This window comes from Salminus brasiliensis, chromosome 12 (assembly GCF_030463535.1).
Source record: "Salminus brasiliensis chromosome 12, fSalBra1.hap2, whole genome shotgun sequence".
Taxonomy (NCBI): domain Eukaryota; kingdom Metazoa; phylum Chordata; class Actinopteri; order Characiformes; family Bryconidae; genus Salminus; species Salminus brasiliensis.
Window position 1 is genome coordinate 4,813,808 of NC_132889.1, and position 27,378 is coordinate 4,841,185.

The 27,378-nt window shown below is 43.2% G+C and overlaps 1 protein-coding gene across 3 annotated transcripts in view; it reads left to right on the forward strand.

Annotated features, from left to right (window-relative positions):
• The first annotated feature begins 630 nt into the window (after window positions 1–630).
• carhsp1 (calcium regulated heat stable protein 1) overlaps window positions 631–27,378 on the forward strand; it is a 35,489-nt gene continuing 8,741 nt past the window's right edge. Inside the window, exon 1 of one of the 3 annotated variants that reach the window (XM_072693198.1) lies at window positions 631–813. The gene's annotated coding sequence lies outside the window, so the exon portion shown is untranslated. Of the gene's footprint in view, window positions 814–25,064; window positions 25,145–27,378 lie in introns of those variants that run through there. The other 2 variants (XM_072693200.1, XM_072693201.1) reach the window with 2 other exon arrangements.

The following is a 27,378-nucleotide window of genomic DNA, read 5'->3' on the forward strand; positions in this document are numbered from 1 at the left end:
CATTTGACCCATCTGTGGTAGTGAACACACACACACACTAGTGAACTAGGGGCAGTGAGTACAAACACACACACCCAGAGCGGTGGGCAGCCAACTCCAGCGCCCGGGGAGCAGAGAGGGTAAAGGACCTTGCTCAAGGGGCCAACAGTGGCAGCTTGCCGAGCCCAGGAATCGAACCCACAACCCTGTTATCAATAGCCCGGCGCTCTAACCGCTGAGCCACCACTGCCCTAGAAGGGGTGTCCACAAACATTTGGACATATAGTGTTGACCCCACCCCTTGACAGCTGTCATTGTGACCAGATTGCCAGTATAATTCACATGACTTGGGTTTGGTCAGTGGTTTTATTATTATGGCTGAGAAGTGAACGACAGCCGAGTCCACTAGGCCCCAGCCCTGGCCCCTGGAGGCCCCAGCCCTGGCCCCTGGAGGCCCACATTAAACTCAGTAAGGACTTGTTTAGGAGTAAATTAGACATGCTGGGAGGAAGGAAGGCACTAAAACCTCCATCAGCGACATCAGGGTTGAGGGTCACTGAGCTGCGGGACAGACGTCCCGCCTATACTCGAAGATTTACGGTAATGGTCGTTTCGTGACGTCACCCCGAGCAGAGCTCTGAGCTGGGGACCGAGAGCAGCAGCAGGAGCAGCAGCAGCTCAGAGAGGCTTCAGTCGCAGGAGGGTCCCTGAACCACCCTGTTTACTTCTCCAGGGGGACTTTCTGAATTGCAAACACACCACGGGCGTATGTTGCACCCCTAAACCCTCCGGCAGGACCTGAAACCCATCCCAAACTGAGGCAAGTTGCTCTAGGTGAGAGATGCTGCCCCGGCTGTGTTGTTTAGAGTTGTTTATGGCTTTTATCCGGACAGGAACTGGATAAAGGTGTGTGTTTTAGTTTTGCAGTGAATTTACAGTGAACTTTTATTAGTTTTACAGTGTTTGTGTGTTTACGCTGTTGTTTATTTAGCTAGTAGCCTTGAGCCAGCTTGAGGAATTGAGGAAAATACTGCCCAATTAATTAATTAATTAATTTTTAATTAACAACCCCATTATATATTTTTAAATGTAATATTAATTAAAATCACAAATTAATTACTTTAAAATTTCCTGTATTTGAAGATTCAGTTTCGGTTTAGTCCAAGGGAGGCAGCAGGATATCGGTTTGCATAATGCAGAAAGCCCTGAAATCTGTAAATAATCTTTTTAATAATCATTTTTTATTTGTTTACAGTCATTTTTAACCATTTCGTCATTTTTAACCACATGTTGGACTTTTGCACTTTTGCACTTAAGCCAAAGTGTGAGTTTGTTTCCATTGACCTGGATGATAAAAGCTTTAAAGGGACATTCTGACCAAACCTAAAAAATATAATCCCAGTCTTATATGTTGTCAACATACCTTTTCACCTCATTCAGCTGTTCCACGAAAGCACCAGGTGTACGATCGACAGGCTTAAAGACCAGGGAAACGCCGGCAGGTGATGTAACTTGAAGGTGGGCGGGGCTACAGTTCAATTCAACTCTTGGCCTTAGCTATCCTTAGCTAGTTTGTGTAGAGCGTAGATAGGACTGATGAAAGTCAGTATGGAGACCGTGATACTCAACGCAACACTTCGCCCAAGTACTCTGGGAAGAGGTGAGTTGAAGACTTGGCAAGTGAATCTGCTTTGCTTTGGACACCCAGGGGAAGTTCGTTTTACCACTTCGGAGCCAGGACAGAAAATCGTCTGGATGCTTGTCTTCCATAGATCTTAAAGGATGGCGGGTCACGCCGAGCCGTACCTGAAGCTGGAAGGGCTCTTGGTGGTTGGTGTGACGCAACAGATAACACCACTACCTGCCAGTGAGTCTCACCATGTGGGAGACTGGGGTTTGATTCCCGGTCTGGGTGACTATGCTGCGCTACACCAATAATAGACCTTGGGCAAGACTCCTAACACTACACTGGCCCTCCTCTGTAATACCAGTAACCTTGTAAGTCGCTCTGGATAAGAGCGTCAGCTAAATGCCATAAATGTAAATGTAAATATACTGATCGGCTTTTGACCATCGCCATCGATAGGGAGGGGCTGGTCCAGTCTTGGAGAACGCTGCAGAGGAGATGAACATGGCTGAACTTAGAAACGTTGATGACAACAGTACAACCAAACTCACTCAGGGCAGAATAGGACAGTAGGACAAAAAACACTGGACAGGGTGTGTAGACAATACGTACAATAAGTACATAAATATACAAATATAAATATGTGCGAATGTGTGCATGCAGGCTGGGTGATTAAGGTCCAGAATAATTTACTTATTCCAGTAAATGGAATAAATAAATATGTAGAGAAGGGCTGAGGTAGAGGGTTACATTTACATTTATGGCATTTAGCAGACGCTCTTATCCAGAGGGACTTACAAGGTTACTCGTATTACAGAGGAAGGCCAATGCAGTGTTAGGAGTCTGGCCCAAGGACTCTTATTGGTGTAGTGCAGCATAGTCACCCAGGCCGGGAATCGAACCCCAGTCTCCCATGCGGTGTGGTAGCTCAGTGCCAGGTAGTGGTGTTATCTGTTGCACCACACCAACCACAGAGTGGACAGTGAAGCAGTAAGTAGCAGCTAGTGCTCAGGTAAAGAGAATAGTACACAGCTAATGTCCAGAGACTTGAGAGCCTGGTTTTGTATACTTTTATATAAATGTTTTATTTATTGGTGGGTAAAAGTAAAATGGTAAAATGTTATAATCACAATATTTAGAAACATTATTTAGCACCACATTTATCATACTATTTTGACATGCAGATCAATTGGACCAAGTAAATTAGAGCATTTCTATTGGTCCATTTAGCCAGAACTATTCACACAGTGGACAGAAGCTGCTACAGGGTTAAAATCATGGAGAAAACTAAAGACGGCCTAATATGGAGATGCATGATTTTCTATGGACAGCAGCAATAAACTGTTTCCTGATAACCAACTTTATCACGATATAATAAAATATTGGCATATTGCTCACCTGCTGAATCATGCTGTATCTGCTGTATCTGGCTGATGCAAAGGGTAGCCGAATGGCTAACGTTACTGCTAGGAAGGCACATATCAGGCCTATATTAAATAGCCATCCACTTTAGAGGGGCACTTATTGGGGGCACTCCCAGTGCTTGCATGACTTAATAGCTGTGTGGTGCATGCTGGGAAGTGTAGTGAACATTGGACAAATTACAAAATAATCATAAGTTGGGAATTCTGTTAAACTGATAAGACTGAGGGATGCATACTGCTCTACACAGAGCAACGTGGTAAATGCTAGTTCAGACCCTTTAAATTTAGTTTAGGCCTGATCAGATACTCATATGAGTACTGAGATGTTTAGAAATCTAGAATTATGCCTGTAAAAGGGGACCTTTTAAAGTCTTTACATTAGTAATACATGAACTGCTAGAGATTATTATTCTCTATTATTATTATTATGACCTCATAAAATGAAATGACCTCATATGATCTGTTATCACAGCCTTTTTGGCCGTGGGTGTGTATGAAAAGCAGAGGGACGCCATACTTATTTCCTCCACTGTTTCAGCAGCAGCAAAAGCATGTTGAATTTTTATATGTTTATATTCAGATTAGACAGTTTAAACTCCCTGAAGGCTCATAATTTCATATTCATATGCACATCAATTCTCAGCAAGAAACACCAGGCTTGTAAATATCAGTACTTCTGTAGTTTGGCTTTTGGACATGAAGCATGTATACTGTTTAATTTTTGAGCGTATACAAATATTTCAATGCTAATTTCCAATCTAAGATTCCGATTTTTCCAGAATATGTTTAGCAAAAGTGTTCAGACAGGTGTTGGTGGGGCTTTCAGTGTTTCAGCCTCAGCTGCACATGAATAAATGCTAATAGCCTGAGAGAGAAATCTGAGAGCCAAGCTATTAGTGGAGTTTCCTCCAAAGCACTCGGACTGCTTTCCATATTGATTTCTGGATGGAGAAACTTTTATCTCTTGTCTTGGCTGTGAGCGACCTCTGAGACTCAGACTAGCCTTGAAAAGAAGGCTGTTCTAAATCACCTGCAGCCGATCCAGCATCTTTATGTTTTAGTTGAATTATAGGATAATCAAATCGCAGTAAAATCAGAGTTTGGGGTGTGTTCCCACCGAGCAGGTTGGTTCCCATTAAAACGGAGCTTGGGGTGCTGTTCTATTTTCCTAAAGTTTCAACAGTTGAACTGTGTCCATAAAACTAGAACAGTGCTTGATTGCATGACTTGAATCATTTCCAGGTGGTTGCTGGGGTGTTTCTGTGTGGTTGCTAGGTTGTTGTTGTGCTGGTACACACACCTTAAATTTAAACATTTGTTTTAACCCAACTAGAAAAGTGACTGAGTGTGTTACTGCACCTCAAACAATTTCCCGGTGGTTGATGTGGTGTTGCAGTGTGGATGCTGTGCTGTTACACTTGCTTAAAATTAGGGATGCATATTGGTCCCAATATGAACAAAATTAGCTGGATCAGGTATCAGATAATTCTGCAGATCAGTGGAACCAATCCTTTTTTTTCCACTTTTATTTATTTGCACATTTAGTGCAGTCTCACACCACCAACTTAATGACAAATGACAATTTAGTACATTTATGTCTCTGTGTTAATTTGTTATATTATATAAAGTAATGTTTAAGTCAATCCTGATGCCTTAAGTCTCTCCCACATGGTGAGGTATATGGTTTATTAATTCAGCAATAGTATCAGACTGGTATTGGGTATCGACCGATATGCACAGTTTATGTATCGGTATCGGAACTGAAAAAGCCGTATCGGTGCATCCCTACTTAAAAATTTTACATCTTAGATTGTATTTATAAAACTAGAAAATGCTCTTAAGTGAGCTATGCAACGGAAAGGGCGGAGTCTACACATTCTGGAAGCGTCTGAACCGTATTTCTGCGCTGTGTTATCGCAAAGATATTGACCGAAACATCGAGAAACACCGAATTTGACGTAGGCTCCCGAGGGCCTCTTCCAAATCCAGGCTGAATGTGTTGGTTTAGCTGTAGCTTTTTATCGACGCTGATGTTTTAGCTTGTGCTGCCAGCCTCAGTAAGAAGCTCCATGACATCCATGTTCCAGTTCCATGTTTACTACAGAGCTCAGTGCATGGGTTGCTTTAATATTTCACAGATGTCCTGTAAGGTATTTGGCTTCGGTGCTGGGAAAGGCTCGTGGAGGCTTTTCTGTAGAGAAGTTTAGGCTGAATTCCTTGGCCTGCTCTATGCTGAGGTGTCATGTTACACGTTGCTGTTGACTTTTCTGAAAAGCGGGCCTCTTTTAGGCTTTCAGTCGTATCTGACTGATAAAATACCTACAATAGCTCGTGTTTCATGCCAGGAGGAACATGTAGTAATTACAACCTGTTTGCACATATGAGTGAAATACCAGTATTGTGACGACATTACTACATATTGCAGTATATAAAATACAGTGCTTAGAATTACAACAATACATGGCTAAAAACTGGCCTGCATTAGTTTGACTAAAATATTAGATTTTTTTCTTTTAGGATTAGTCAAACCACCCACAAGAATACTGATCTGTGATTGGACAAGGTTCTCACCGCATCTGCTCACAAACACTGAGTTTGTTTACTTCTGGCATTAACAGGCGCTTTTGGTGATCGGATCATGTTCGCATTTTACTTGTTGGCCTGAAAAAAGCCAGGTGTAAACATCCCCAAGACGCATTCTGTGCGGCTTATAATTGGATTATGATAAAATTGCCGGATTGTAATAGGGCTATGATCTGATTAAGATCGGATTAAGATCAGATCAGCCAATATTAGTCAGCTTTCTCCATAATGAGACCCCATGTGACCTAGAGTACTGTGTGAAGAGATCCTCTGACCCTAAACCTGAAAATCCTGTAAAGACATGAATTCTTGAATTGGATTTACCGGAATCGTATGTAGGGATGCACCAGAAGTCGTTACGATGGGATTGTGATGGGATTACACTGGGATTGCGATGGGATTGCGATGGGATTGCGATGGGATTACACTGGGATTGCGATGGGATTGTGATGGGATTGCGATGGGATTGTCATGGGATTGTGATGGGATTACACTGGGATTGCGATGGGATTGTGATGGGATTACACTGGGACTGCGATGGGATTACACTGGGACTGTGATGGGATTACACTGGGATTGCAATAGGATTACACTGGGATTGCGATGGAATTACGATCAGATCTGTCAAACTGAGGTGGTTTGTGACGGATCTCGTCCACATTTAATGCGGTGTGTATACGGAATCCGGAGCAGGACAGTTTTGATGAGAATCCGTTGTTTAAAGGAAGTAAAACGGGAATGCTGTACATGCTGGTGTGATTTTTACACCGAAAGGTAAATTAATCAGATCTCAGATTTTATTAATTATTAATGTTCCCAAACGTTCAAATCTGTCACTGCGTCTTCTGTCTATTCCAGCTTTTTAAGCCTCACAAGCAAACTCTAGTTACAGTGTTAAAACTATGCTATACTACACTATATGTCCAAATGTTTGTGGACACCCCTTCCAATGAATGCAATCAGCTACTTTACGTTGCACCCATTTCTGACACAAATGTGCAAATGCACACACACAGCTTGTCTTGTCTCTGTTGAGAAGTACTGCCAATGGAATAGGACTATCTAGAAGACAAAGGCTTAAACATAAACTTGAACCTATTGGTCTAATCATGCCTAATGGCAGAAAAGGGCTATAGGGGTTTAAAGTCTCTCAGCACTGAGCATTCTGACCTCACTAACACTCTTGTCGCTAAATGCAATCAAATCCTCACAGCAAAGGTCTAGCAGGAAGCCTTTCCTGGACAGTAGAGACAGTTAGTTCAACAAGAGCAGGATCAACTCTTTTAATACTCTTGATTTCTTCAGATCTTTAGCAGATGTCCCAATACTTTTGTCCACAGTGTGTGTTTATATATTTCCACCCTGTCCCAACAAATATTTTGTGTGGTCAGATTTTCACTGCTCGTTGAACTGCAGTTCAGATAACATAATGTGTGCTTTCTGAGTGTCCTGCTTTCCTTTTCCCCCCACCAGACAAAGTAGAGAGCAGTCTATTGGGCAAAAGGTCGTCCACCCTGCAACTTACGCAATGACGTGTCTGAGACTCAGTAAACAACTGATGGTTGTTGAATGCTCCCGCTTCAGTCCAGCTGATCCCGTCCAGTTTGGAGCAGTTAAGATAGTTGCAAACTCTCAAGGACTGACCTGTCCTTTGAACCTTTGAACCTTTGGTTCTGTCCAAAGCCTTGTGGAATTATAAAAATGAACGTCTTGACATGTTCAGTGAATAAAAAGTAAAACACATTTATGATTGTGTTGTTTCCAAAAAACGAAATTTCTGATCAGTAATTTAATTTTAGCAGAGCAGAACTGTAAAATGTCTTAACGTGAGTTAAGTGTTGCTGGCTAGATGGTGACTGCTCTAGCTGATGTTGACTGCTCTAGCTGATGCCAGCTAGATGGTGACTGCTCTAGCTGATGTTGACTGCTCTAGCTGATGCCGGCTAGATGGTGACTGCTCTAGCTGTTGCTGACTAGATGGTGACTGCTCTAGCTGATGCCGGCTAGATGGTGACTGCTCTAGCTGTTGCTGACTAGATGGTGACTGCTCTAGCTGATGTTGACTGCTCTAGCTGATGCCGGCTAGATGGTGACTGCTCTAGCTGATGTTGACTGCTCTAGCTGATGCCGGCTAGATGGTGACTGCTCTAGCTGATGTTGACTGCTCTAGCTGATGCCGGCTAGATGGTGACTGCTCTAGCTGTTGCTGACTAGATGGTGACTGCTCTAGCTGATGTTGACTGCGCTAGCTGATGCCGGCTAGATGGTGACTGCTCTAGCTTATGTTGACTGCGCTAGCTGATCCCGGCTAGATGGTGACTGCTCTAGCTTATGTTGACTGCGCTAGCTGATCCCGGCTAGATGGTGACTGCTCTAGCTGTTGCTGACTAGATGGTGACTGCTCTAGCTGATGTTGACTGCTCTAGCTGATGCCGGCTAGATGGTGACTGCTCTAGCTGATGTTGACTGCTCTAGCTGATGTTGACTGCTCTAGCTGTTGCTGACTAGATGGTGACTACTCTAGCTGATGTTGACTGCTCTAGCTGATGTTGACTAGATGGTGACTACTCTAGCTGATGTTGACTGCTCTAGCTGTTGCCGGCTAGATGGTGACTACTCTAGCTGATGTTGACTGCTCTAGCTGTTGCCGGCTAGATGGTGACTGCTCTAGCTGATGTTGACTGCTCTAGCTGATGCCGGCTAGATGGTGACTGCTCTAGCTGATGTTGACTGCGCTAGCTGATGCCGGCTAGATGGTGACTGCTCTAGCTGATGTTGACTGTGCTAGCTGATGTCTGCTAGATGGTGACTGCTCTAGCTGATTTTAGCTAGCTGCTGACTGCTCTAGCCAATGTTGACTGCTGTAGCTGATGCTGGCTAGATGTTGACTGCTCTAGCTGATGCTGGCTAGATGTTAACTGCTCTAGCTGACACATGTTGATGTAGATGTTGACTGCTCCAGCTGATGCATGTAGATGTCGATATTAACTTCTTTTGTTGATTTTGACTAGACGTTGGCTGCTCTAGCTGGTGTTGGCTAGATGTTGACTTCTCTAGCTGATGTAGAATGCTCTAGCTGGTGCATGTAGATGTTGACTTCTCTAGCTGGTGCTGGCTAGACTCTTTTGGGTAGTCAAATATAAACATGATTGTATGTAGAATAATTAGAATAAATAATTAATAATAAATAATAATTAGAAAATTAGAATTTCACATTTGTTCTGAAAATTGTCAGTTACAGCTAAGACAAGGGCCAGAGCAAACTAGCTAAACTATCTAGCTACATAAGGATTCCTGTCAGATGGACTTGGCAACATTACGAGCAAGGGGTGGATTATTCAGAACACTAGCATGGCCTGGATTAGCATTAAACATTTATGAGAGTCAAGGGTGTGGTTTAGCTCTGGGGTGGTCATGGGGTTCATGTGCAGAAAAGGCTAATTGAACATCTGTTAGTTCGGAGCAGAGCAGAGGTACTGTTTCTGCGACAGACTCTGAGAAAGAGTTGACAAGACGGGGGGATTATTCTCAGAGACAAGAGAACAAGCCATGTAGTGTTCAAAGAGCTGCATTGAGATGTAAATGCCGGACGTTCAAAGGCCCTGCCTGGAGCTCAAGACGGGCAACCTGCATGCCAAGCACCTCTTGGCACAACCCAGCCTGTATGTAGTCTTGCATGTTGGGCAGGGCTACTGTTTAAATAAGGGAGACTGGGTATTCTTTCACTGTTATAATAGTGATGCACTATGTGGACAAAAGTATTGGGACAAGTGCTCACTCATGTTTTTAGGTTGGGAGGCTGGAAATCCACTATATAGACAAAAGTATTGAGACACCTACAGGAGCATTAAAATAGAGTTGGTCCCACTTTACCAGCTCTGACAGCAGCTCTGTAAATACATGGTCTTCTACTTAATGGTCTTAAGTCTTAAGTCGTGTCCTAAACGCTTCCACTTTTCAATAGTACCACTCACAGTTGATGGTGGAATATTGAAGACGGGTGAAATTTCACCAGCTGACTTCTTGTTGCAATGGTGGGTCTCATTACAGAACCTTGCTGGAATTCAGGGAGCTCTTTAGAACCACCCATTCTGATGTGAAGAAAGGTAGACTGCATGGCTCAGGGCAATATGACTGAATGAAACCTCTATATTTGGTAATAAAGAGGTGTGTCCCAATACTTTTGTCCATGTAGTCTACCTATATCAAAAAATGTAACTGTTTTAAATGTAAAAGGGGGATGTCTTGCATTGCTTCCCTTTTAGGGGCAGTAAATTTGTGATAAAACTAACCCCATGGTGTGGAGGCCGTCGTTTTGCTGCCAATGCAAAGCCCAAAGCAATGTCTGTGAGGTGGTCAGTGGAGGCATTGGGGGACCAAAGTACCTTGACCTCGCCATTATTCACACTCTAGTCATTGGTGATTCTCACTCTTGGCCATGCTCCTCAGCTGTTTAATCCATCAAATCAGGTGTTTGAATGTTTTTAACCCCATGTTCCTCATGACTTTTAATACACTCTAAGTATTACTACTAGTCCGTAACTTCATGCAAAGCACTGCAAATTAGCATGGGGTGGGGGGCAAGAACCACTGTGGGTTTGTCCTGTGGGTTGTTTGTCCGTGTTGATGATGATGAGCGTTCTTACGTCTTCCCCAGCACTGAGACCACGTTCCCATTCGGCCTTTATTTATAACAAATTAATTTAACCCTTATGAGCACGTCTGTTTTTAATTGACTATAACGACAGCTGGAGGAGCAGGAAGCTACTGCAGGAAAAACATGGCAATTAGTGTAGGTTATTAACTTTCATGTTTACATCATCTTTATGTGGTCCAAATGAGATGCAAGAATGGGTAGGGAAAACAAAACATTGACCACTTATCATTTGCTTAGCCTTGCCTGAAATGCTCAGACCAGAACATAGAACTTGGGAGGATCTAGAGCTGAAGAAGGCTTATTTTGTGGCAGGTGATGCTCTGTGTTGACCAGACCTTCAGATTTAAAGTCATTCCACTTGGTTGGTTACATTGGTTATGGGTAAAATCCACACGGCCAGAAAGTAAAAATTATTTACTTGTATTATAAGGGTTGATAACAGTTGACAGATAAATTAATCATTGAAAAGGTCATGAATTGCAGATGCGGATGTAGAAAGTCGGCCTACTCTTAACGTATTATTATTATTTTTTTTTTAGCATAGCAGTAGGGTATTTGTGAATGGGAGGGAGTTTTGGGGGCGTTTTTTTTTTATTTCAGAAGCAGGTACTGCAGTGCTTCTCAGTGTGCCTGGCCCACACTTAATTCTTTTAAGCTTCAAGTCTATTGTTTTGCCACTTGCCTATAGACGCTGTACACAGTACTATGGATGTACCGATATGGGACTAAAGACTACGTAGACTGAAGCTGATGCCTAAACCCGATACTTCATATCTACTGGTGTACATATCTGATGATGCTGGTATCAGAATTCGGGTTGGCCGGTATAATGATAATACCATATACGGTAGTATCGCAAAATGAGGAGGGTATATCCGAATTATAACATGTCAGATTTCTAGTAAATGGCCAAATACGCAGGAAGGGGGCGCTGTGGGAGCTCGCTGATTGAGAATGTCATGCAGGGTTTCTGTTGCCCAGACTTCTCTGTTCTCTGGTCAAAAGAATGTTAGCCTGAAAACTATAGATGGAAAAATTGCTAAGCTATGAATCGGTGTCGGCCGATTTTCTGTCAAATTATCAGATCGGTAATCGCCCAGTATGTCTAGCTAGTTATCAGTTTCTGAGATTCTACCACCTTTTGCTCAGCACCCTATTATTAAGTCCTCTTCGACTTCAGTCAGATTGCCTTTGCCCATGATGATCATTTTGTACTCTGCTACAACTGACCGGTGTGCCCGCAAACCTGGTCACGTGGCATCTGTGACGTCCCAGGATGAGTTCATTTTAAACCAGGGTGGTCATAATACTTCCACCTTAATATCGTAATATGACTGTAACTGTGGTGGAGGGGTGGGTATCTTGAAAACCATTAACTCAATTAGATGTTCTAAACTGCTGTAGTGAAGGCGTACCGATAATGGACTTCGAGTACCTCCCAAAAGGCATAACACTGGTGCCCCATGGGCCATTGATGCCAGAGGGGAACGACGACTCCAGTGATGGGGACCGTGGAGCAGCTAAGCTCTAGTGCTTTAGCGCTAGTGTCATCCGAGCTAAGGGTGGGTATTCCCACTATTCCATAGGTGGTCATAATATCCTGATATGACTGTGTATTATATTGAATGGTTCACATCCTACAGTGGGCCGTAATGCAAATATTTAAACCCGTTTTAGTATTTATGCCTCGAAGGCAGCAGATTCCTAACGAGGCAACTGAGGGATGTTGCGTTGTGTTTTTCCATCTCCTCAGCCACGCTTCCATGGGTTGCCTGGCCACCGCTGAGCTGCTAAAATACCTCCACCACGCTCTCAGGAGGAAGTGGCCATGCCAGTTCTGATTATGTGTTTCCTGCTGCTGGCCATCAGCTGGGATAACCTGCCCTCCAGCCGGCCTGCTCTTCCTCACACAGCTCTCTTTCTCAAGGCCTCATGGAAAGTTTTCCACAACCTGTTACCTAACCGTGCCAGCATGACTCTGACATTTCAGAATGTGTCCCCACCCCTTCATTTCCCGCGAGGGTGCTCTTTATCCCTTGCTTGTGCTCGTGGTAGAGCTGCAGAAGAACTGGACTGTGGTAGAATCACATGAGTTGCTCACATATAGGTAGCAACTCGGGCTGTATTACAAATCCATCAAAATAATAAAATAAAATAAAAATAGTTTGGTACTGACTACTAACCGACCCAATCCTAGCTCTCCCTAGCACTAGCAATGCTCCCGACACTAGGAGGGTAAGGACTTAACACACGTCTCCTCCGATACATTCGAAGCTAGCCGACGGCGTCGCTGGGCAGCCCACTTGCTCTGAGGAAAGCGCTGGGTCCCTAGCTCCACTGCACCAACTTAGAGACACCTGTGCCGGAAAAGTGATGAGGGGAGTGAGCGTTTACTGTATCATGCACATGGCAGCGCTATAGTGCCCCCTACAGTCTAGGAGCACTCCTACAAGACAAGGCAGTGTCGCAAAGCTTATAAGATCGCAAAGGAGGGTTAGATATTCACACAACCCTTATTTGAGTTTGGTTGCCTGAAAGTATACTGAGGCCTTAACCTAGCTCCTAAAACTAGCTATTTTAGAAATATCCCAACAACAAAGGTCCACCAAGCTACCAAACTATCCATACTCTAAGTTTGGAAATAACTCAACAAAATCCATCAATATAATGACTCTAACTGATCTGGGGCTTCTGTAAACACGAATAATCCGAAATATCTGTCAAAAATGCCCTGTTTTAAGCTACTGGAGTGTAGATATATATTTAATCTAAATCTTGACAAATAAAGGTGCCCAAGCTTCTCATGAAATCTGTGGTTTAAGAGTCATGTCCGGTGGTATGTTGGAGACCTTTTTTAGTTGTGGTAAAAGTGGTTTATTTTGGTGAACATGTAAGTAGGTTTTCTCTTGAGCTCATTGTGTAATGAAGGCAGTCCGCCTTTGTGTAATTGTGCTCTTGGTGCTACCTGTGCATTTCAGTAGTATGAACTGTTTGTTGAGCAAACAATACTGAACATTTACTCTGGTTTTATTCACTGTGAGCGTATCTGATGGCCCACTGCGGTGGAAGGGCGAGGCCTAGAACCGGTGTGCACTTGGAGTCTTGGGTAAACAGCATAATTGATCTACCCAGCATGCATGGTAACATAAGACAAGTCAATAAGACATCCCAGCACCGTGATTGCAGTGATTCCTGCAGAACACACCAAGTAAAACTGTAAACACTCAGCCTGAAACATTGCCGAAACACTGGTTTCCTGGGGTCTTAATGAAATGTCACATCCACAACAGGGACCGAGCACCAACAGCATAATTTTTACTCAGTCTAAACAGCCCTGTTCAGAACCTCTGGTTTGAGTGCATATGTCTTTAAATGGTAAGACACATCTGACCTATCCCCCACCCTAAAAACGACACCCTTGTTTTATTACTCTTAACAGCTTCATGAATTCTTACACTTTACTTTTAAGTGTGTTCTCATTTGTCTCTCTTTGTACTCTCTAGCTAACATTTACTCCACCTTGAGTTCACGTCCTCTCTTTCAATCCAGGAATATTTTTAATTGATCAGGCTATTTAATCCCAATCCAGTTTCTGTTCAGAGCGCCTGACATTAACAGACATTATTGCCCAGCCGTTCAGCAGCAGTGCGAAGTTCTCAAGAGCCATAGTGCCCCCTGCAGTCCTGGAGCACTCCTACAAGACAAGGCAATGTTGTAGGAAGTATGGGAGTTTATAAGATCGCAAAGAAGGTATAGACATTAGCACAACCCTCAGCTGTGTTTGGTTGCCTGAAAGTATACTGAGACCTTTTACATAGCTGCTAAAACTAGCCAGCATTTTAGAAATGTCCCAACAACAAAGGTCCACCAAGCTCTACTGAACTATCCATACTCTAAGTTTGGAAATAATCCAACAAAATCCACCAATATAATGACTCTAACTGATCTGGGGCTTCTATAAAAACAAATAATCCGACATATCTGACATAGCTTAAAGAAATGCCCCGGTTTAAGCTACTGGATCAGGCTATTTTAATCCCAATCCAGTTCCGCCAGGCATTAACGGACATTATTGCCCAGCTGTCCAGCAGCAGTGCGGACGTTCTCAGAAGGTAAATAAAAGAGTTGAGAGTCTGCAGTGGCAGTATTATTTCTACATAACAAAGACCAGATTGGATCGCTATCAGCTGATACTTAGCATTAAGATACTCGTATTTGATCTGGGGACATAATAACTTGACCGGGACCTTCCTAAATATGACATTAGTTTATAGTTATCATGATGAATTGTTTGATATAAGTATAGTTATTCTTATTTAATATTTTTGGCAGTATTATTTAGGGATGCACCGTTAACACATTTTCCTTACCGATGCCAGATTTTCACGTATCTGCCAATACAGAATACCGATACCGATACGAACTCAGACATAAATCCTTACTGGTTGAGGAACTGCACATTTGAAAATTCAGTTTCAGTTGCCACAATGCAAAAACACATGCAAATAGGGAAGCATAATCTTGCTAAGCTTCACCAAACAGCTTTTAATTGGGGTTAAAATTCACATTTCAGGGCAGAGAAAAAATGCTAGTTTAGAAAGAAAAAGTGCTTATGCAGCAATTTCACCTTCAGGTTCACGTCTCTGTGTGAAAACATCCTAAATGTCAGTGTGTGGCTTTGAAACAAGCTGCTGAAACTTAACATTTGGTTTCAGAACCAAAACAACACTACATGGAAACAAAAAGGTCTTATGTAAAGATCATTAAATGTCTGTTTAATGGTAATAAGGGTTTATAATAATTATGATTATAACATTAAGCTTCATTGTGTCGGTGCTCTCTATTGCCAATAAGTGCCAGTAATGCATGTTTTAAAAAATAAATAAAATTATAAACTATTTTAAATGATTCGAAGTCATCATTAAAGGTTCACGCACTGTCCACGACAACAGGTGTGGGAAAAGTGAAAACTGACATAATATTGTATATCATCATCACCACACGTGTATTAAAGTCTGCTATTTACAGTACAGCCTTGTGCTGAACAAGCATTCCCACTGGATTGGCCTCGTCCCGCAGGAGCAGCATTACTCTTGCCCACTTTCCCAAGGCTACCTCCGCCTTGTGAGAACACTGCTAGCATTCATATTTCCATATTCTCTTTCCTCTCCGCTGGCTTGTAAAATTCAGCAGCTCGCCAGGTGCCAGGTTGAGTTAGAGGAGGCCTTGCGTCTTCCAGTTGCAGGCTCTGGGGCGGTGGGCATGCCTGTGCATGTAGCAGAAGTATGTGGGAACCTTCAGAGACCTCCTGTGTTTACTGTTTACCATGTGTGACTGTTTACCCAGGCCTACGCTGTTTGGCCTGCCAAGGCCGCTGTGTACAGTTGTGTCTGTGGCTCTGTACCACGGTAATTGTATAATTATCTGGCGTCCTTATGCTTGTTTGTGCTTTTACTGTTAATGGTGGACAAGTTAGTCAACCTGGCACCTGCTAAGCTAGCTGTTGTTGTTAACGTTAGTTTGCTAACTGCACCTGAATTAAGAGGTTTTCCCATGGCCTGGCCTTCGGTCCAGCCGTGGTCACTGCCTACATTCTTCATATACGTTTATTTTTTTGTCCAATAATTAAACCGTCTGTTTTAATGACTGTATTTTTTTTTATGTAAATGAACTCTCTTCTGATTGGCTTCCTTTTATTTAATCCTATTTCACCTCATTCAAAATTCAGTCCTGGGTCAAGCGCTCACTATGACGTCAACACAAATGGGCGGGGATAAACTGCTATTGGCTGAATGAGTGAGTAGATCTACACTATATGGACAAAAGTATTGGGACACCTGCTTATTCATTGTTTCTTCAAATTTCTCCTGCTTTGTTGGAGCAACTACGGTCTCTCCTGTCCAGGTAAGAAGGATTTCCACTAGATTTTGGAGGAGCATTGCTGTGAGGATTTGATTGCATTCATCAAAAAGAGAATAATTCCACAGAACATAGTTCCACTACTCCACAGCTCAATGCTGTGCTGGGGGAGGGCTTTATACCCCTCTAGCACATGCCTGGCAGTAGGTTGGTGTTTATCTGCTCCAGAGAGTTGTGTACTATTGGCAGCACTTCTCTACAGAGACTAGACAAGCTGGCAAGTGTCTGTACGTGTGCATTTGCGCATTTGTGTCAGCAATGGGTGCAACCTGGGTGCCTTTGTGCTGACCTTACAAGGGCAGTGAACTCCATCTAAGTATTAGCAAGATCCACTACAAGAGGTTCTTCGAGCAATGCCATAAAGGGACCACTTTTGAGTCTTTATGGAACCAAAAGGGGTTCTTTTAAACTCTTTGTAGTGTATTTGGCCGTAAAAGCTTATCGTGACATAACGAGGACGAAGGGACATGCCGGTATCAGAGCAGCGGAAATAGGCGGAATAGAAGTTGGGACAGGTGGAAGCTGGTGATTGGTTAAGGTAAAGGTGACTTAGCACTAGAGGCTTCTAGTAGAACCGGAAGTAGAACCCAGAAGCTGTCCTTTTCACAGTAGGTTGTATTTTGCTGGTGGGATCCGGGTATTTGTGTCACATGATCATGGAGAACTTCTTGTTGTTTACGCCTGTAGAAGCCTTCTTTACCTGCCCTTTCACCCCTCCGCAAGTGCTGCTCCTGTCTAGTACAGCCGCTGGGGTTCCAACCAGTGGCATAGAACGTTTGGCTGGAACATGAAGCAACAAACCGCTTCAGTTCTGCTGGTTCTTCAAACCTGTCCTCCTCATACAACATCCAGCGCATCCTTAAAACAGCCAGATCATAAGAACACCTGTGATCTGGGTAATCTCTCCCTCTGCCTCTCCATATTCCTCTCCCGCTGTCTCTCTCTCTCTGTTTTTGTTCTTTTCTTTTTACCTTTCTTTACCGTACTCTCTAACATATCATAATAGTGATATCTGAGAATATCGGCCAACCCCTGAGTAAGCATTTCCCGAGGAAATCTGCGTCTTTGTGGAAGCTCCATCTGTTCAGGTGTTTTCTGCTCTCTGAGCGCGAACAAAGGCAGTGGGAGAGGCACATCAACAGCTTTCCACCGCCCGGCTCCAACCGGCAATCTCTGCAACTAGCAGTGGCTTTCAAACTGTGCTGCTGCGCCCACATGATGAAATGCGCACCATATGCGTCGTAGCAGTGAGCGATTTGGGCTGATTGCAGACTTCAGCGTCTGTGGTTTTGCTTTCACAGAGCTTTATCCACCGTCTTCTGTGTCCCTGTCGACAGCTGTGCTGAAGCCCGTGAGCTCAGAGCACATATGGGGCTGTTGTTCCTCTCCCTTGGCTTTTCCACTCTCCCTCATTTTCCCTCTCGCCTATTAACTGCCATGTTTCTATCTCTATTCCTGCTCTCCTGCATGAGCCCTCTGGGGAAAGTTTGCCCCCTTCGCACAGAAGACCCAAACTACACAAATGCGCGCACACACACACACAACAGGGTCTGTATATGTAGTGTAATTAGATGCAGTAGGAAATAAATGAATAAAAATGAAGGATGGGAGAGTGTTGGATTTGGATTAGGGCTGCATGATATAGTAAAATACTGCCATTGTGATATTTTTCCTGTGATAAATATTGCAATATTAAATATGGGGATTTCCATCAGAAGTCAGAGATCCAACATGATGTTTATAATGCACTCCAGGATTGGAGTACAGTCAATCTGCCTCTGGTAAATATGTTATCAGAATGTAAATAATGCAGATTTTCTTTTTGTATCAAGCAGCAAAAATTACGTTTCGGTTAATTTGCCTTACATGACATTGCATGTCCTGCAATGTGACCATTGGATATTAGGATATGGATTGTGTATTGTGAAAAAGTCTTTACTTATCGTGATATAACATTTGTACCATTTCACCCAGCCTGATATATTAGAAGTACTTGTATATGTACTAGTATGTTATAGACATTTTTTATAAATGATAAAATTCACATTGTTATTAAAGGAAAACATACTGAAGAAAACCATGCATCATTTGTTAAGCTGACAGATGTACTAATCTCAAGATTATGGATAAGACGATGTGATCTCAAATAAATTTGTTATTTCGAGAAAACACTTATTCTGCCAGATCAACTCATTTTAAGATCATCAGTCTCGACAAATCAGTTTATTTCTAGTTCACAAGAAAACCTTGTGATCTCAAGAAAACCCAACCCAACAAAACAACAAGCTTCACATCATGGGAAGAAAAACTTCAGGACAAATCAGTTCATCTCGAGATCATGACAAATAACTGTTATGTTTATCTTGAAAAAATGTTTGCTATCCCAACAAATGAACTTATCTTGAGTTCATTAGAAAAAACTTTGTGATCTCAAGAAAAGTGCATTATCTTGAGAAAATAATAGTTCACTTTGATCACAAAAAAAAACATAAAGCAATAAAAAAAATACAGTACAGTAAATATAATGAGCTCCTGGCTTTTTAGACTTAAAAAGTAAATTTCCTTTTATGTAATACTTTCTATATATTTCACATATCTGTAAAAAAAATACCTTTAATATAATATTTCCATAGCTGTTATTTATTTAGAAGCTCTTTTATGTAATATCTTCTCTTATGTGTTGCATATCTGTAATAGATCAGATGTCATATTTATTGCGTTGTTTAAGTAACTTTATGTAATATTTTCTATATGTATTATATATCTGTAAGTACATTTCTGTAGAAATAGTACATTACATCTGCACACACACACACACACACACACACACAGACACTCGCCCGTGTGGTGAAGCTACAGGTCTGATTGTTTTCGAGCCACTAAACCAGCTACTGCTAAGGCTTCCAGGAGCATTCCACTCACACCTGCCTTCTGCTCTAGTTCCATGCTTGCTGTAGTCTCCCCACCCACCTCCAGCCTGTCCCCTGAGGCAGGGTTGGTTCCAGAGAAGCTCTCTGGTAAAACAGTTCGGCTTCTGTTGATTTCTGACTTGACAGACCCACCCCCCCCACCCCACCCCTTCGCTGACACAAACCACCTGTCAAAATAAGCCACTAATGCTGATCGCTACGTTAGAAGTTATTTGGTAATTGAGCGGTTCGTAATAATCCGAGTAATCGATTAATTGTTTGTGTCAACAATCATTACATCACTAGACCTTTAAAACAGTCTTTCTTGCATTTACATTTACATTTAAGGCTTTTAGCAGACGCTCTTCTCCAGAGCGACTTACAAAGTGCTTTGCTATTTACCCAAGAAAACCTCAGCTAGTTAGAATAGACTAATAGTTCAAAGATACCTCTAAGCTTTAGACAATACTAAGCACAAGACAATAAGGTGACCATAGTACTCTGCTATTCGCTCAAGTCCTCTCAGAAGAGGTGGGTCTTCAGTCTGGGTTTGAGGACAGCGAGTGTTGGACTCTGCTGTTCGGACAACCAGGGGAAGCTCGTTCCACCACTTCGGTGCAGGACAGTAAAAAGTCTGGACACTCGTCTTACGTGGATTTTGAGGGATGGCGGGTCGAGCCGAGCCGTACTTGAAGCTGGAAGGGCTCTTGGTGCAGATCGGCTTTTGACCATTGCCATCAAGTATGGAGGGGCTGGCTGGTCCAGTCTTGGCTTTGTAGGCCAACGTCAGGGTTTTGAATCTGATGAGGGCAGCAGCTACAGGAAGCCAGTGAAGAGAGAACGCAGCAGTGGAGAGACATGGCTGAATTTAGGAACATTCTGGATGAGTTGCAGGGGCCTGATGGTGCGCAGAGGGAGACCAGCCAGAAGAGAGCTACTCTGTATCCTAATCATGCCACACATTCAAGGGTTTTGAGTGGTCTGGGTTCATCCGTTCATCGTTCAGAAAGCACCAGGACCTTCTGCATTTTGATTTGCCCGTATGTCCTTTTCTTGTCTGGCTGCTTTTCTCAGTAAGAGCTTCTTGATCATCTCCGCATCCTTTCAGACACACAGAACTGAGTCCTCTTTTCACAGTAGAGGGGTGGACTGAAACACCTGTGGTTTTTCTCAGATCTGATGTGAGAGTGAAACTCGAATATCTCATTTCTCTGAAAAGTGAAAGCTTCACGTGTTGTTGTTTATCTGCTGGGCACTGTTTTGGTGGCCTACCAGATCTTGGCCATTTAGGAGGTTGTTGGAGTCCCAGTTGCTTTGTATATTCTATTAATTGTTCTCAGCTCCAGCTCCATGCAGATGAATTATGTTGGTTCCACAGGAACATCTCCTTGCAGGCTGTTTTTGTCGAGAAATGAAACACCTCAAAGGTGCTTTCTGACTTTTATACAGTTCTGTACCTACCTTTAGTTACCGATCAGTAGATGCAGTAGATGTTTGAGTGTGTGGTGGACTCCTGCTGCTCTTTACAAGCTGTTATGTAGGAGGAGGAAGAGAAGGGAGGTAAAACTATTTCCTGTTGTGTTCTGGGCTGCCCACACACTATATTTTGGGCAAATTCCTCTCAGCCTTGTTCAAATAGAAAAGCAGCAAACGTTGCCCCTTCATGTGAAGTCATTCCATTAACTGTGGTTATGAAGAAGTGCTCTGTGAAAGATAATCGCCGTACAAGTCTTCAGCTCTTCAGGCTTCTATTCTAAAATCTTCAGGAAATTGGACGACTTCTGGATGCTTCATTGCCTGCCCTGGCTGCCTTGCGTGCCCATAGCAGCATGCATTATGCGAAAGCCCCTCTGTTTGCAGTGCTGATTATGCTGTGATTTAGTGCTCCTATTGTGGTGGGCTAGGACTAGCCAAGCTGGCAGAATTATTTGCTTATGTAGGCAGACTTTTCAGCAGCAAACTGCCATTGCAGTCGTGGTAGGGGAATGGAAAATTCCGCCATGGCCGTAGCTGACCTTACCCCAGGGGTCTAAATGCCACGCTGGGGGGTGTAAAGGCCTCGCTTTGATTAGTCTCATGAGGTTGCGAGGTTTCCAGAATATTTTTTTCAAAGGGTGGTTAATTTGCCGCTATCTGAAACGGCCACTGTGTTGACAGCTGTCGGAGATAAGGAGGCGCCATGTATCTACTGCATGGCATGGCTCAATATAGTTTAAAAGCTTGGTCACAAGTGTTCAGGAGGTTGTTTAGTGGAGATCTCGCTGGTAATGGTCTTTCTGCCATTATGTAGACTCCCTCTTCACTGTTCCAGCGTCGGCCTTTACGGTACTTTACTAACATGGACGTATTTAGTAAAATGTACGATGGAGAAACTTTCTGTGGTCATATTCTCTTATTCCCAATGTTGACAGCAGTTGGACTGATGTTTCTCATTCTGAAGACCCCATATCTTTGTAACATAAAAGTGGTCATCCAACATCCTGATTCTATTATATGCTGAATGCAATCAAATCTTCGCAGCAATGCTCCAAAATCTAGTTAAAAACCTTCTGGACAGTAGAGACTCAGTACAAGTGTCCCAATACTTCTGTCCAAAGCTGGCCTGTAGGTAGTAGAGGGTCCTCTGTGAATTGATTTCTGCCGTGCCTGAGATCACGTCTAACCGAAGAGACGGACCGAGAACAGGCCGAGAACAGGCGCTCATCCATGCATCTCTCGGGCAGCGGACAATGACAGAGTCATAATTGAGCCAGGCTCAATTTACTGCTGTTTATGGGCCAGGCTGCATGCAAGCCCTTTATTCAGGGCCTGACAGCGAAAAGCTGTAACTGCAGTGAATGATGTAATCCATCTGAAGGTACAAAGAGAGCCATTCTCATATGCCGTCAAGGGGGAGATGTTAGACCAGCGTTGCCATGGCAGAAAGGCCTTAAAAATGTCCGTAGAGCTTGTTTTGTGGGTTCTGGAGGTCTGAAGGAAATATCATATTACGTGCACACCTTCATATTTATGGCACCCTCCAGAATGATTGGCATCCTTGGTAGAAATGAGCACAAAACAGCTGTGAAACCAATTAGGTCTTTATTAGTTTGATATTTCACTGAAAATATGAGAGAAATCTAACCTGAAGTTGAAGAAAGCGCCGTTCCAATTAAAAGTCTAGTTCATCCCCGGGCGTCATGGCTCCACTTTTCAGGAGATCCTACTGAAAAAGTTACCATTTGTTGATCCATTCATCATGAAAAGGGCAGCTAGAGGGTACAAAACCACCAGCTTTAACTCCCGAGGGGTACGATGAGTAGGTGACGACATTTATTTACATTTATAGCATTTTATCCAGAGCGACTTACAAGGTGGCTCATATTACAGAGGAGGGCCAACGTAATGTTAGGAGTCTTGCCCAAGGACTCTTATTGGTGTAGCACAGCCCAGTCACCCAGACCGGGAATCGAACCCCAGTCTCCCACATGGTGTGGTAGCTTACTGGCAGGTAGTGGTGTTAACTGTTGCGCCACACCAACCAACGATGAGTTGAATGGTGTGTTTTGGTCTGCCTAGTGGTCTGGCCAAGATGAGGCAATTTCGCTTACTGACTCACTGACTGACCAACCTTGTTGAAATGCACCTGTGCAATGACTGCCTCTTGTTTACTGACTGTCTGAAGACTACATTTAGCCACAAAGCAACAACGCTAGCAAGTATCTGAGGCTCCTGAGAGGAGAAGAGGTGATCTCCAGTAAGCTGAGGTTGGCTCTCCTTGCTTGAAATGTTCTTGTAAAGGGAAGAGGTACTGAGGCACCGCTGGCCTCGTCCAGGATCGGTACCGACATTGGAACAATGAAGAGTAGATCTGAATAATGTCTGAAAGACCAAAATAAGAAGATCTCTGCTAAACAACCTCCTGAACACATGAACACCTGAAGACCAAGCTTTTAAACTGTATTGAGGCATGCCATGCATCTCCAACGGCTGTCAACACAGTGGTTGTTTCAGATCGAGCAGCAAATTCATCACTCTTCCTTTGAAAACATAAAAATGTCAGTGGTGCAGAGTTAAGAGATTAAGCATCAAGCATTAGCATCACAACCCCAGCCCCACCCAGCATCACTTTTACGGCATTAGCATTACTATGAAGCATTAGCATCGCTTCTCCATATGGAATTCGCATCGCTAATGCGATGTTGGCGTTACTCCTACGCCGGCTGCCATCATTGTGTTATCCTCCCTACCATGCCGCCATAGTCCTCGTTATTGCCCCACTGTGTCGTTACCAGCCTCTCCCAGCATCGCTACCATGGCTTAGTTATAGTTAGTCACAAGCCGTTCATTTCCTATCGTTATCCCCCCACCACCACCCCCCCATCGTTCTGCTGTGGATGGTGTCCTCTACAATGAAGTGTAGTAGCAGTCGAGCTGCACTGTCGACCCAGTAAACTCCTCTGTGATTATGTTGCACTTTGCAGTGTGTTCGTAATCACTGATGAGGCAAGGACTGCAGGTCATCTGTTGGTCATCTGTTGATGCACAGTCTGCGTTGGCTATCCTGTAGCCCTTCATCAGTGGTCACACAGCCTCTCTTTGCTGGATATTTTTGGCCTAGGGACCACTCTCAGCCTAGCGGTGACGCTGACGTATGTCAAAACCTAAGCAACACCACTGCGCCTGATGTACTGTTTATGTTACCCTGTCAGCGATACTGCTGTGCTGAGGATGGGACCTTGAGAATGGTCTTGTAGCATTAGCTGATTGTTGGTTAGTCTAATACTCGTTAAATTTGATATTTTATAATTGTCATTGTAAGATAAGTTGATGTCATTTTGATCATAATGTCACAGCTCTACTGTTCGACGCATCGTTTTAGCCATGTCCAAGCACCACAGTTTCTTCAGCCCCGCTCGCTCTAAATAAACTAATAAAAGAGATGGAGACTGCACCCGTGGTCAGTGAGGAGACTATGATCATCTCTCTGTGATTTTACTGTTTATTATTGTAGGCCCGGCAAGTTAACCAGCATGCTAATCACCAAGTTACCACCTCAGCTGAAAGGAGCTGACACACGGTCACCCACTGCTCTGACCATGGTGGTTAATTTGGGTCATTACAGAATTGAAGGTACATTGATTGGTATATATCGGAAGGTATATTGATCTTTTAGGCACAATTTATACTCCAAATAGTACCAGAATGACTCCCAGGCCACACATCATTCACTTCACCTCCTGATTTAGAAAATCAACTTGAATTATTAGATACAATAATGAAGTAATTTTCATTTTACTTTATTAATTATTATAAAACGTTTACTCTTAAATTGTTGTAAAATCAGTTGCATAGAATATACAGTTCTTGTTTTCTGTGGGATCTTTCATTTCACTGTATATTTTATGTCTGTCCTAAAGAGAGGCCTTCTTCTCTGCCCCCAAGTACGGTTAGCTAACCATGCTGAGAATACCAGGCTCAGCCCTGAGGGCCAAATGAAGAGCATTGAATGAACCTCCTGTTCTGTTTTTAAGGAACGATAATGTGTAGAAACACACAGGGTTATGGCAGGTTTAAATGGTTTAAACATTTTAACGAGAACAGAATGTACTGATGAGTCAAATCTTTCCATATTTGACATACAATCGAATCCTAAAATGGGCTGTATATGCAGTTTTATACTAGAACTCAATGTACTGTGATGTACTGTACCGGTATGACGTTATCTGGCCTGTTAATGCTAAGGGAACTGCCTCCGTCTCGCTGGGGTTTTCTTTACTTAAACAGTCAGAAGTGTGCGCTGGCTGTTTCTCTTTGTTTCAGTGCTGTTTGCCATTTCACAACCCTTATCTTGCTTCAGTCTTTCAAAGAAAATGGGTGACTTGCAAAAACCCTTAAGGAATTTGGCTGTGTTTAGTTAATGGTGTGAGCTGACATGATGAAGTACTACTTGTAATTGCCGGTTTTCTTCAGGTTTTAAGATAAAACCGCGAGAAGTATGCCTCTGGATCTGAAAATCGTCTGGCAGGGGTCGGCAATCAAATACAAGGAAATTCATGATACATTGGTAGGTATATTGAGCTGTGTCATGGACCATACCAAGGAAAGGCTTTAATAGGGTGTCCTATTTTCTTCACATGACTGTAGTAATTATATAGTAGGTATTTCTCTGTTCAGCTTTGAGGTGCACTAAAAAGACAAAAGTAATGGGACACCTGCTCATTCATTAAAGAGTTTCTCTTGCTGTGTTTGTTGGAGTGACTGTCTCTACTGTCCTGAAATCAGATTGGGGTGAATTAAAGCATAGTTTCAAAAACCTACATGGCAAAAACTTTAAATAAAATTTATATGAAGGTAAAAATGACACATATAGAGGTATACTGTGGTCAGTGCTATTATGCAGCTCTAGGCAGCCAGAGCGCTTTTTTCGGAAAGCATAGCATAGACGCCTGTGCTGACCATCATCACACTAGGAGTGATGTGAGGAGGAAGTTCTCTCAACCCACCCTTGAGAGAGCAAGGCCAGTTGTGCTCTCTCTGACTCAGGTTGGTGGGTTTCTAGTAGGCCTAAGTTGTAGGACTGTGGCAGTGTGTGTGTGTGTGTGTGTGTGTGTGTGTGTGTGTGTGTGTGTGTGTGTGTGTGTGTGTGTGTGAGCATGGAAATGCCTCTTAAACCCTGCAGCTACAGTATGTTAATGCACATTAATACATAAACAATACATTAAATAGCCGTATTAGCCTATATAGACCTACTTGAAACCTCCCCCCAGCCACGACAGCCTAGAGAGCCTAACTACGGTGGACACCCGTGTGTCCCCAGTGTCCTCTCTTTTTGGTCACCCTAGCTTTTCAGATCAAATATTTTTTTAGGCTGTTGATCAGCACACATTCAACCAAGTACATCCAAACTTTTAACTCACTACAGGCTGGACCAACTACCTAAAGGGGGTTCTGGGCGCGCACTGCACGGCACTAGGTAGAACAAACTGGAATTTGGACGACTGTCTCTCCAAATAAATGCAAAGTAATGAAGCCTTATGTGACCTTGGGGTCTTTTTTTTCCCTAATGCTGAATAAAGAAACTAATGCCAGCATAAAAATTGAAAAGTCAGCCACACTTAAGTGCCCACAGAAACTTAACCGAAGCACCCAACACAGGACACAACATTGATTGCTTTAGGTCTCATCTGCATATTGCAGCTTACCACAATATCAGTACTGCAAGTGCAAGTGGTTTACCGTGCCACCCCAGTCTGTGCTTGAGCGTCATCACAGCTGAGATTAGGGGAGGGTGATGAATGATAATGCGTTCGTCATCATTTCCTGCTGCGATTAGCACGGACGCTGACCTGCGGTGGCCCAGGCGTGTTAACATTCACCGCATCACCGCTCCCACCAAGGGTCCAGCCATTAGCTGGTGGCCGGCTAACACCTGGCTCCATTTTTAAATATTTTTTTTTCCCTGGACGGCACCGGCCAATTCCGACTGGATGGAGATACGATCTCTGTGGCAGCTTAACCGAATGCCCTGCATGGGGAGAGGGTTGACTGCGGCCTGCAGGAAGGGAGCGTTACAGCAGGAAACAGAAGCCTCTCCTGGCAGCCACCAGAGCAGACTCTGTTCAGTGTCTCTGTGGTTGGGAATCAGAGACGTTGCAAAGCACCAAAGCTTGGGTGTAGCGTTAATGGAGTGTCCAGGCCTGTCTGGTTAATGTCCAGCTTTGCTTTTAATATCCTCTGTTGCCCTCATCCTGCATTAGGAAGTGACTGATGCTTCCACAGTAATTGTATGCCCTAAAATATTTACATTAACATGACCAACATGAATCAAATACAAATACATTTTCTTCACATGACTGTAGTAATTATATAGCAGTTATTTGTTATATTAGTTATATGTTCAGCTTTGAGGTGCACTAAAAAGACAAAAGTAATGGGACACCTGCTCATTCATTGTGTATTCTGAAATCAAGGGTATTAAAGAGTTTCTCCTGCTGTGTTTGTTGGAGTAACTGTCTCTACTGTCCAGGGAAGAAGGCTTTCTACTAGATTTGGGAGGAGCACTGCTGTGAGGATTCGTGTTCAGAGACAAAAGCATTGTGAGGTCAGGATGTTGCATGATCAGCACCCCAACTCATCCCAAAAGCACTGGATGAAGCACCATTAACATCATTCTAGAGAACACAGTTTTTTCACTGCTCCACAGCTCAATGCTGAGGGACTTTATACCCCCTCAAGTCCCCTAGCATTAGGCATGGTGCCAATAGACTCTTGTTTATCTGCTCAAGAAAGTCAATTCTA